Here is a 12,372-nt window from a genome sequence, read left to right on the forward strand (position 1 = left end):
AAAAAAAAAAAAAATAGTTTTTTGTTGTTGTTGTTAAAAGCTGCACAGGGTGTGAGATATGGTGCTGACACGGGGGGTTTAGCTATGTGCCTCCCAGGCCAGGCCTGTTGGGCTCCACCACCCTCCTTCCAGCTCTTTTTCTTCTTGATGCAAATGCACTCTTCGGAACCAAGTCTTCGTGATTGGTCCTGGACAACTCACTGAAGCAGCATATGAAAGAACATGAGAAGTATCCAGTGGGGTCCACAATTAAATCCGAGACGTTAAATTATCATCTCACAACTACTCTGGAGGCAGCCATGACTTATGCAAATTTCAAGCAAGACAAAATAGTGATTATCAGTCCCCCCAAAAGGAGGGAGCTAGTAAATGAGTGAGCTAAAGAATATTAGGTGCCATTGGTAATTCTAGAAGTAATATGAAAGAATGAAAGTGTTCCCCATTTAGTTCTTCTCAAGCCTGCAAGGGCCTAATCTAGTCACATACTGTAATTATAATGTATCCCTAGGTATGGTGTATATAGCAAAAGCATGCAAGTGAGACTTGGAAAAATAGAGCTTTCAGGACTGTGCATTAGTCTATATATAGAGAGATGTATAGCTTTTCTCTGGCTTCTCTGGAATTCTCTCTATAGGCTGTTGTCTCTTCCTTTTGAGAAGCTGAACTCTGTTTCATCAGAGGCCTTCCTCAAAGAAGGAAGGGCTCTTGACAGTAGTGGACTTGAATGTTCTGCTTATTAAAAACAGGGCTAGAGAACATCTCTGACCCACAGGCCTGCCACATCCCTGTCCCTCATGCCTGTAGCAGGCTCCCTATTTTTTTTTTATTTAAATTCAATTAGCTAACATCTAGTACACCATTAGTTTCAGATGTAGAGTTCAATAAATCATCAGTTGTGTATAACACCCAGTGTTCATCCCATCACGTGCCCTCCTTAATGCTGATTATCCAATTACCCCATCCCCCCACCCACCTCCCTCCAGCAAGCCTCAGTTTGTTTCCTAGAGTTAAGAGTATCTCATGGTTTGTCTCCCTCTCGGATAACTTCCCATTCAATTTTTCCTCCCTTCCCCTATGATCCTCTGCACTGTTTCTTATATTCTACATATGAGTGAAACCATATGATAATTGTCTTTCTCTGATTGACTTATTTCCTTCAGCATAATACCCTCCAGTTCCATCCACATCGATGTAAATGGTAAGTATTCATCCTTTCTGATGGCTGAGTAATGTTCCATTGTGTGTGTATATATATATATTTATACACACACACACACATATATATATATATATAAAACACAACCTCTTTATCCATTCCTCTGTCAATGGACATCTCAGCTCTTTCCACAGTTTGGCTATTGTGGACATAGAGCAAGTTCCTATTTACAGCACCTGGGACTCCCTTTGGCTAGAAAGGCTTGGTGACACACCATAAGCCCCACTTCCTAGAAGAGCCATTTTGCACAGCCAGAATCATAACCTGGGACAAGCAAAGCAGTTGCTTTGGGTTCTAGATTTCACCCTTGATTCCAAGCCTTTCCTAGCAACTTACAAATTATCAACTGAAGGGAAATAACTTTCCCTCTTTGGGAAAGGTGGTTCTGTTTTAAAGCCTGTCTTATGCTCTGCTTATCCCAGTTGTTACTGGTAATATATATATTCTATGTTTTTCAGAGAAGAAAACTATTTTTTTTAGAATGTTTCACATTCTAAAGAAAACTTCCTTATGAAAAAATACAGCACAATACCAAAGTCCCAAACCTTCTGATTATTGAAATTCTTGGTTAGGGGCGCCTGGGTGGCTCAGTCGGTTAAGCGTCTGCCTTTGGCTCAGGTCATGATCTCAGGGTCCTGGGAATCGAGACCCACATCAGGTTCCCTGCTCAGTGGGGAGTCTGCTTGGGATCTCTCTCTCTCTCTCTCCCTTTACCTCTCTGCCACTCTCGTGTGTGTGCTCTCTCTCTCTCTCAAATAAATAAATAAAATCTTAAAAACAAATCTTGGTTAGTGCCAATAAACCTCATTGAAAATTCCACAAAAAATATCTAGATCTTTAGCCTTTGAAGACATACATTCATTGATTTGTTGCTCATTTATTTGCTTGCTTCCAAATATTTCCTGGGGTTTTAAACTACTTTTATTTATTAAAAGTGTAGATGGTTCTTGATGGTTGGTATATTTGTAAAACTACCTTCTTTATTATTATACACTCCTCAGATAACTAACTACTATTCTAAATGCGGGAACTAAATTCCAAGGGATTTAAAACAAATATATTCCAGATCTGAAAATTAGTCTAAATATCCATTCAATCACTCAACCATTTATTTCACTTAAGAAATAAATGAATATGATGGGAAAATTAATAATATGAAGGATTTGTTTGGAGGATTCATAATAGTTGGGAAAAACTGCAGAAAAAGCAATGGATATTACCATTTAAAGTTTCTTCTCAAAGGAGAAGCACATGTAGAAATTTCTACTAACTTTTGGTCAGCCTGATTTATTCTCTTAGACACTTGTGTCTCATTTTCAACCAACTGAAGTACCAAAGTAAGTAATGATAACTTTTATATCCATTATTTCTAGGTAATATAATGTCCTGAGGCTTGAAGTGTTCCCTAAACTCAAATTTAAGTACATTATGGGGGAATTGCTCATTAGTCTATGGTATGTACCCATGTGCCTTTAAATTTCATTTTAATCATTTGTACTAATTGACAGACTATATCCCCTGGAAACCCTGAAAAATCTACTAGGCAATTGCTTCATATGTCAGTGTGGTCATTTGCATTTCTAAACCTTTAATCTCATTAGATACTTAATATTTCTCTTGTTATTTAGTAGTGGAGCAAAATTTGACTGCCATTTTGCTGTTTATGATATTTGCCAAAAAAAGAAAAAGTCTCTTTACTACTAGTAAAAAGCAATATGATAATAATGGTGTTATTTAAGTATTATTGTAACAGTAATCGTACTGATGGCCGATAACCTGACTTCTGCTCTTGGGTCTGCTAACCAAATATTTTTGGGGTCTTGGACAAGTCACTTCTGTGAATCTCAGTTTTCTAACCTATAAAAAGGAGATGTGAACTTCTGGTCATTAACAAGGATGCTGTGCATATTATATATAGTAACACCTTTAGAGCATTTTAATTTGTTGCTATACCCCAGTTGCACAGAGAAGCCTAGTAACAGTGGTAGCACCCTTGCGGTATCCACCATCATCATTGTTACCACCATTATTGGCACAGACAGAGAAGAAGGTGCCCAGAAAAACATGACTAAGGGACACTTGTGAAACAAGGTAAGTAGGTTTCACAATGTATCCATTTCCCAGGGCTACCTTAAAAAAAGTACCACAGACTGGTGGCTTAAAACAACAGAAATCTATTCTCAGTTCTAGAGGACAGAAGTCTGAAATCAAGGTGTCAACAGCTCCTTCCAAAAGCTCTAGAAGAGAATCCTTCCTTGCTGCTACCAGCCCCTGCTGGCTCCTGGTGCTCCCTGGCTTGTAGAAACAATCCCAGTCTCTGCCTCTGTTTTCACATGGCCTGCTTCTCAGTGTGTCCTAATATCCCTTTCCTTCCTTTCATAAAGACACCATGCATTGGATTTAGGGCCACCCCAAATCCAGAATGATTTCTTCTTGAGACGTCTTGAGATTAACTGCTTACATCTGCAAAGAGCTTATTTACAGAAAAGTTCACATTCTGAGCTTCTGGACATAATTTTGTGGACATAATTTTGGAGGAACAGTGCTAGCTCCAAAGAATGGTAAAGGCTGACTGGGGACCTGTGTTGAGAAGAATGTTAAGGCTGAATTCAGGATTAGTAGGAAACAATACCAGGGTCATGAGCAAGGTATGGGAAGTGGACACATACTTGTCATGTTCTTGTCATCACTAAGCACTTATTACAAGGGAATTGAAGATTTGTCACTGCCCCTGGTCACTCAGTGGCAAAGTTGCACTAGAAATAAAATCTCCTGACTCAGAATTCAGTGCTCTTTCCACTACACAATTTAATAATCTCTCATCTCAACCCCTCTCTAGAGTTATTACTAAAAATGTAAATATAAGACCTTGAGAATTACTGACACCTTAATACTTATGTTGATTTAATCAGTCAGATTAGAGTCGTTAAGAACCATTTGGCTGACTTCCATTTCCAGCTCTGTATCATACTAACCTTCCACCTGAGAAAAAATAAAAGCTGGATAAAATTTAAAGGGAAAATTTTGAAAGCTTTGAAGAATTGGGGGTAGAAGATGTCAGTATACTTTAAGGGAAGTATTATAATTAACAAAGGACATTTCATGATGACAAAAGGTGATAAAAAGGGCCAATTCAATAGGAATATTTTGAAAAATTCTTAAATTTGTAAGCATCTAATAGTGTACCTTTAAATATATAAAGAGAAGAAACAGAATTAAAAGGACACATAGGCAAATCCATACTTACAATCAGAAGTTTTTTAAGTCTCTGTTTCTCATGAATGTAATAAGCAGACAAAAAATCAGTAAGGACATAGAAGATTGAACAAGATTAAAAAGCTTGACCTAATTGATGTATAGAACCATTTACCCAATTACTGAAAAAGGCACATTCTTTTCAAGGGAACATGAAGTTTTACCAAAATTGAACATTTGCCTGGGGCATAGAGCAAGTCTACACAAATTTCAGGAGACTGAAATCATTTAGAGTATGCCCTCTGACCACAGTGGAATCCAGGTACAAATCAATCCCCCAAAATATAAATAGAAAAATTCCCCACATATTAGGTTGTAGGCAAAGCACATCTAAGTAATCATGAGTAAAAGAAGAAATCACAGTAAAAATCAGAAAATAAGTTGAAATAAATAATAATAAAAAATACTACATACTAAAATCTCTAGGATACAAAAAAATAACTTGTGGATTATAGCTAAAACAATCTGTTGAGGAACATTGAGAGCCTTGAATGCATATATTAGAAGAAAGGAAACACTGGAAAATTGATGACCTACACTTTCCTGAGAGGAAGCTGGGGGAAATGCAAATTAAATCCACAGGGAGTAGAAAGAAAAGAATTTTTTAATGGCAGAAAAGAACTATACCCAGCGAAAATCAACAAACCCTAACATTCATTCGTCAAAAAGACTAATAAGGATTGATAAACTTCTAACAAAAATGATCACAATTTTTTTTTAAAAAGGAAGAGACAAATAATGTCAGGAATGAAAACTATCCTACAGACAATTATAAATAAAATTAGGGGATATCATGAACAACTTTATACCAATACATTTAAAAATGTAGATAAAATGGCAAACTCATTGAAAAATAACTAATTTAAAACTGATACAAGAAGAAATAGAAAATATGAGCAGTGTTTCATTAAAGAAATTAAATTTTTAATAAAACTATTCCTACAGTATAATCTCCATGGCTTCTCAATGAATTCTTCCTAATATTTAAATAAGAAATAATAGCAGTTTACCACAAACTCATTCAGGGATTAGAAATAGAGGGAAAACCTCTCAACTTGTTTAATGAGATCAGCATAAAGTTGATACCAAACCTGACAAAGGGATTACAAGAAAATTATGGAACAATCTGTCTTAGAAACATACACCCCCCCACACACACACAATATCCATTAGCTATAAGGGCAGATGAAACAGTCAGTGGGGGGACAGGGCTTATGCAATTAGTTTCTTCAGTTTCCTTCATTTCACTCTTCAGAAGGAGAGCAACTTTGTGCTTTTGAGGTAGAGACAAGTATCTTATTTACTGGAAAGAAGGCAGCATGGTAGAAGGTGCATCTTTCTATAGTCACAAATATTTATTAAAGCCACTGAGAAAGTAATGCTCTCTTTTTCAAAGTTCATCATTGTACTCTATTGGCAGTCCTCCATTCCAGGCCTGTCTGTAGTAACTCAGAGAGATGGGATAAACAGAAGCATGAGTTAGATACTGCTAAGTTCAGTCCTGGTTCTGCCATTTTTGGCAAGGTGATGTTCAGTAAGTTATTTGGTCTTTCTTAGCCTTCATGTTCTTGTATAAAATAATTGGTTAATGACATTTATCTGAAGGTAGTTCAGGGGATTAAATGAGATGATGGATGTGAAAATGCCTGTACACATAGAGAGGTAGATATTTTCCTGAAGTTGGAGATACAATTTGCATTATTTACTTACAGAATTTGTGCCACTTAAAGTCACTATTGTCTACCATTTTCTATTTATTAAGAGCAATAAATTCATGTCCCTAAAAGATTATCATTTATTGTTGTAGCTACTTACAATGTATCTCTGTGTCCATCAGACGCATGTGGATTAGAATGCATTTGGTGCCTCTTACAACATGCTAGTTAGAGACACAATGGATAGACTGTTTGGGGTGGGGGCAGCAGTGTCCAATATTCAATACAAGTGCTCTAGGTACTCCATTACAAATCAGAGAAAATATTATGTTTTGGAGAATTACCTTGATAAAATCCTCTGGGGATGGATCGGAGTAAAGCAAGCCATGAAAGGGACTTTGACTCATGAGATGGCACAAATTGAGGAAACTCTGAGAGTCCATATCTAACTCTGGGCTTAAATTTCCTCACCTATTCCAGACCCCTGTGACCTACATCTTTATATCTTTGCAAAAAAATGTCCTTGCCTGGAATGCACCTTCCTCAAATCCCTGCTTGGAAAATTGTTACTCATCTTTTAAAATCACACATTCATTCAATCAGAAATGTTTATGAAGCCCTTCATATGTATTGAGTGCCATACTAGGCACCATGGTTATTAGGATGGTGAGCAAAATCAGACCACGACCTCATTTATGTGCGCAGGCTCTGTACAGATGTCTCTGTCAATCTTGCCCTGGTTGCTCCCTCCTGGGTACTCAAAGCTCTGGGTGTACACAGTATCAGAGAATAATCCCTGTGTTCACATGGCTGTTTCTCCAGCCTGGAAGGGAGCTCCGCAAGGGAAAGGCCTAATTCAATCACCTTTTCTTCCCCAGGGCACACCTCAGAGTCTGACATGTAGTGGGCATTTAATAAATGTTTGTTGACTGAATCATTCATTATTCATGAGGCCTTGATACAGTCAAATCTGTTGAATGATTCTGCTAATGAATATGAGAGAAATTAAAACAATTACCCTCAAGAAAATTATATATTTTTGAGATATTCTTTGTTTTTTCCTATTTTATTAGATTTTATTAGTAGTCCTAGCAGCTATTTTAAATACTTACAAAGCTAACATCACTGATTTTTTTTAAAAGATGCACAGTGTAATATAGTTGAAATTATGCCCAATAGCCTTTTCTGGTTTAAAACTTTGAGAATTTGGGAGGAAAAATAGAACGAGCTGCCATTTAATTGGAAATAGCCATGCATGTGAATATACCAGAGGATTTGTTAGGTTTCTATACTAATCAATAATATTCACCTAGAAATGTTAAGTGGTAGAAGACATTCATGGAATTTGACTTCACAACACCGAAGTCTGGCACATCCTCCAAACAAAGATAACATTGTTTATTTAAAAACACTTAGTATAGATCTAAAAGTTTCCCGAAGTTTGTGAAAATGTGCTGAACTGTTCTTGAAAAAAATTAAAGAATGAAAACAAGCAAACAAAAGAGCCTGTCATTACTTGTGCCGAAAAAGGAGAAGCCATTCTTTAAGTTGTGCGAGGCAGACCCTAGAGGTTTCAGCATAAATATCAGGGGAGCTTTGGAGATAAAGAGATGTCGTTTCTATTGACTTATTTTGAAATAAGTAAAATGTTTAGCCTTTTTTTCACCATGCTATAAATTATATACAGAAGGACTGAAGGGTGAAAGCATGAAAGTACCTACTTGGTCTGGTGTTTAGATCCTTTCAGGTGGGCATGATACTGTTCTATGGAGTTTAGAGAGACACTGCAGATGGTACATCTGTAATTGCGCCTCAGACCTGTGGACAACAGACGGGCTTGATTAGCTGCATCTTTGCCATCACTACCTGAATGAATCCCAGAATCTCTAGAAGTTCAGGACAGAGTATCTCACAGGGCATCTGATCTACCCCACCAACACTTCAATCCTCCTTACAGAGCCCAGCCAACATCTCCCTTAGTAGAAGTTAGAAGCAGGCTGCTCCATTTCTGGATGCCTAAAATTATTAGGACGTGGTAAATTGAACATTATTTTAAAAAGTGGTGGTGGGGGGGACATGCTTCCTGAGATACAATGTTTCTGGACATTTTGTAACCCAAAGACAATTGTACTTTTTCCTTAAGGCATATAGACATGGTATGCTGTCATATCTGCAATGAAATTTGGGACTCCAGAGAAAAATTCTGTATCACTCTTTCAACCCTATTCCAATGGCAAAATCACAAATTCAGCTTTAGACCTCATTCATTTGAATTCTTCCAGGATCATCTTATAAAATGTAAATACCCAAGAGATGGATAATAATCTAATTCACATAAAAGCTTACTTTCCACCAAAGAGTTTAAAAGAAAGTTACTCATTAATTTATTAATTTAAATCATTCAATTCATTCATTAATTATCAACTTTGGACCAGGCACTAGGGATTCTGAGATGAATAAGATGCTCTTGCTTTCAAGGAGTTTAGTAAAAATGTTGACTTCTTGGGCACCTGGGTGCTCAGTTGGTTGAGCGACTGCCTTCGGCTCAGGTCATGATCCTGGAGTCCCGGGATCGAGTCCCGCATCGGGCTCCCTGCTCGGCGGGGAGTCTGCTTCTCCCTCTGACCCTCCCCCCTCTCATGTGCTCTCTCTCTCTCATTCTCTCTCTCAAATAAATAAATAAAATCTTTAAAAAAAAATTTAAAAATGTTGACTTCTTTATAATATTGATTCATCTAGAGTCAAACATGTTAGAAAGTAGCTTTAACCAAACTTTAAACATTTGCCATAGCTCAGAGACCCACATGAAACACGTTCCTTCTGCTAGTGTGTCCCATCAGAATAGATAGAAAAGTAAACTGTGAGTCATGATCTGAAAGTTTGAATTTAAATCTTGGCTCCAATCATTCCTCATTGTATGATCTAGGGGAAATCATGCAATTTCTTCCTGGCCTCAACATGAAGACAAAGCCATTCACATCACCAGGTTGTTGTGAGAATTAGGCAAATAAAATGTATTAAAATGCTTATCAAGTGACAGTTGTTACTAATTTTGCTCCAACACTCTATGTCTTACCATTGTAAAGCCAGAATTATAAACAGCCATAGCACTTTTTTCCCTGATGAATGCATAGCATTTCCTTTCTAAGAGACAAAATCATTCTCATTTTTCTAAAAGGAAAATAATGCACAGTGTTGGTAGAATTGTGTAACCTACAACCTGGGTGACTATATACAAATTAGTTAACTTCTCTGGACTTCCCTTTCCTTAAAGGATTGTGGGAAGGCCTGAGTGAGACAAAGCATGTATGAAAAAGTATCTGGTACATAATAAGTGATCAATATAAATTAGCTATTACTATGATTTCAAAGTGATGTTAAAATGGAATTATCTTTTTCCTCAATGTCACAGATGAAGCCCTAAGTTGAAGCCCTACACCCACATTACTAAAGTGAAGTATGAGAGTCCCAGTTCAAACCATCCAAAGAAAATAGTCAAGAACCAATTTCTAATCCCAAGCTGACCACCCACCACCAGTCTAAAAAAGAGGTTGAAGAAGAAAGAAAGAAATAGGTAGAAGATTTCTTAAAGGAGTCATATTGTACTGTTTTACTTACCCTCCTCCTTGCGAATTGGATTTGTCCTTCTCTCTCACCTCAAACCTATGGGAAAAGACTTCAGTGGAACTAACTCCCTAAAGAGCTTTAGACGTGCCTTCTTGCACTTGGGAAGCCATGTACTGGACTCTTTATAACCCCTGCAAGATTCAAAATGCTGGAGTCTGTAGCCAGTTAGCAACTTTGATGGCAAAGCAAGAAAGGTGGCAGGATTGGGCATGTATTCTCACAGCTTGTCAGAGTAAGAGATACGTGACAGCTTCCCACAGACCCATGTGTGTCCTGTGTATGAGCAGAGCTGGTTTGGTGATGTTTTGGATATTGGAGTTGGGGACAGTAAGACCTCAACAGAAAGATGCTAAAAATGTTCAGCGGGATATCTAGAGGCTTAAAGTGACCCCAGAGGAAATACTTAGCCCATATCAAGTAATGCTGAGTTCCTGAAAAGCCATGAAAAGAAGAGTCAGTTTGCAGCCCCTGCTGGATCTGGCAGCATCTATGTTTGTCTATCAAGTCAACTTTTATCCCCCTTGCATTTATAACCTGAGACTCTGTATCCCTCAGCCTTGGAGGAACCTGAGGCAACCTTCTGAGCTAAAGGGATAAAAGAAAACCCTGGAACAAAAGCAAGAGCCCTGGGCAGAGAAAAAGAGAGGAGCCTACTGAACTCTCTTTTCTCACAGCAAATAGGCAGCCCAAGCAGATCTGACCTGAGGGAGGGGAAAAAACTAACTTTTAATTAAGTTTGGAGATAAGTGAAAAATTATTTTACTATCTTGGATAGATCAATTAATTAACTTTTATGTATCTAGGAATGAGAGTAAAGAACTCTTTTCAGCTGAAAAGAAAAGAAAAGAAAGGTAGGCCATAAAGAAGAGCTGTGTTTACATCACCTTTCCATTTCACAGGTGTGCATGACTCAGAAAGATGACCATAGTCCCCAAAACCAGAGAACATAAGTTGTCACAACAAGCATGTGAGCTGTTTGAATGTTTCTCCAGGGCTGGTCCATTCCTTCTTTTATGCATGGAATCAGAATATGAAAACCAGCTTCAGGCCTTCCTCCCTGGGTTTTCCATCACTGCCATCATAATAAACGCTAACTACTATTTATACGGGTCCTCTTCAGACTACAGACTAATCAAAGTTCACCTCATAACAAATGGAGGTTCAGCTTGGCAACTGACATAAATATTTATGTTTAAAAATGGGCATTTTTAAGATCACCAACAAATCTAAAAAATATTCTGATCTGTGCTTTTCATTACAGTTCTCATGCTCTGCAGCTCAACAGAGGCGTGGGCAGGAAATATCTGGCACTTTATTACAGTGTAAACTACAGGAAGCATAAACTAGAAAGGCAGTGGGAATAAACACGAACAAAGGCAGAGAAGGGGCAGAGGAGTCCTCTCCCACACATGACACAGTGTCCTCGGTGGGAAGTTAGGCCTTTATTAATACTCAGTTGAAATCCTAATTAGTTTGGATTAACTCCTCCTTTTTCCTCAGAGAACTAGAGAATCTTATTAAACAAAAATGCTAACTTTCTTATGCAACTCATTTTCAGTGCAATACCGTATTAAGAGTATCCTGAAACCTTTGCATACCTAAAGGTTATTTCTGCAGGATTGCTGGTATGTGTTGGAAAATATAGTCACTGCTGCAAGGAGATGGCCGTCCACTTGGAGAGAGAAGGCATGTATACAAATAGCAACAGTGTAAGGTAGATCATAAAAAGTACCACAGTCAGGAGGAGTGGAATGTATGGGAATAGAGGAGGAGATTGTTTCTAACTCAGAGAATCTGGGAAAGCTTCTTGAAGATGCATCACTTTTGTGTTTATATTCTTAGCAGTGTGTAAAACAGATGGTCCTGGAGTGTTTAGCAGTATGGGACTACTCAATGTGTCTTTTCAAGTCTCACAAAGCCAGACTTTAGATGCCCTGCAACTTCACTTGGATCCCCTTTACATTACAGAAACATCATTGCACCTTTATTACAATGCCAGGTAATTTTGCTCAATGCCAAGAATGTAGCAGAGAATAAAACAGACCAAATAATTTTTGATGGAGCTAGTCAGGTTCAAAGAAAATAAACAAGTAAACAAATAAACACATTATTATAGATTGTGAAGGTGTCACTCAGGATGTACACAGGTAATGAGAGAAACGGGCAGGAAGGGTGATTTTGGACAGAGTTCTCTGAGAAGTGTGAAATGAAACCAGAGGGATAAGACTTAGGCTGTGATGTGAAAAACTGGTTAGAGAGTTGTCCAGGGAGAGTGAATAGTAAGCAGAGACGGCCAGGAATGAAAATGGGCTAGGACTGTTCAAAAAACAAACAAAACAAAGCACTGCCAACCCAGAATTCTATATTCTACAAAAATATCCTTCAAAATAGAAAGTGGAATAACAACATTTTCAATAGACAAAAACTAAGAGAATAGTTTGCCAGCAGACCTACATTACAGAAATGCTTATAACGTTCTTCAGGTGGAAAGCAAATGGCACCAGATGTAAACTCAGATCTACAGGAAAAAATGAAGAATACCATAAATGATTAATATATGGGTATCTATCTTTTTTATTCCTCTAAATTTATTTGAAGACAGAAAACAATTTAAAAAAA

General features: G+C 37.6%; 1 non-coding gene across 1 annotated transcript in view; it reads right to left on the bottom strand.

The window, feature by feature from the left end:
• LOC102733702 (uncharacterized) overlaps positions 1-12,372 on the bottom strand; it is a 111,101-nt gene that overhangs the window by 31,043 nt on the left and 67,686 nt on the right. Inside the window, exon 2 of the transcript XR_014141515.1 lies at positions 7,848-7,944. This is a non-coding gene — a transcript (uncharacterized LOC102733702). The remainder of the gene's footprint in view (positions 1-7,847; positions 7,945-12,372) is intronic.

The sequence above is a fragment of the Leptonychotes weddellii genome, chromosome 2 (assembly GCF_054177405.1).
Source record: "Leptonychotes weddellii isolate Sample4059 chromosome 2, ASM5417740v2, whole genome shotgun sequence".
NCBI lineage: Eukaryota > Metazoa > Chordata > Mammalia > Carnivora > Phocidae > Leptonychotes > Leptonychotes weddellii.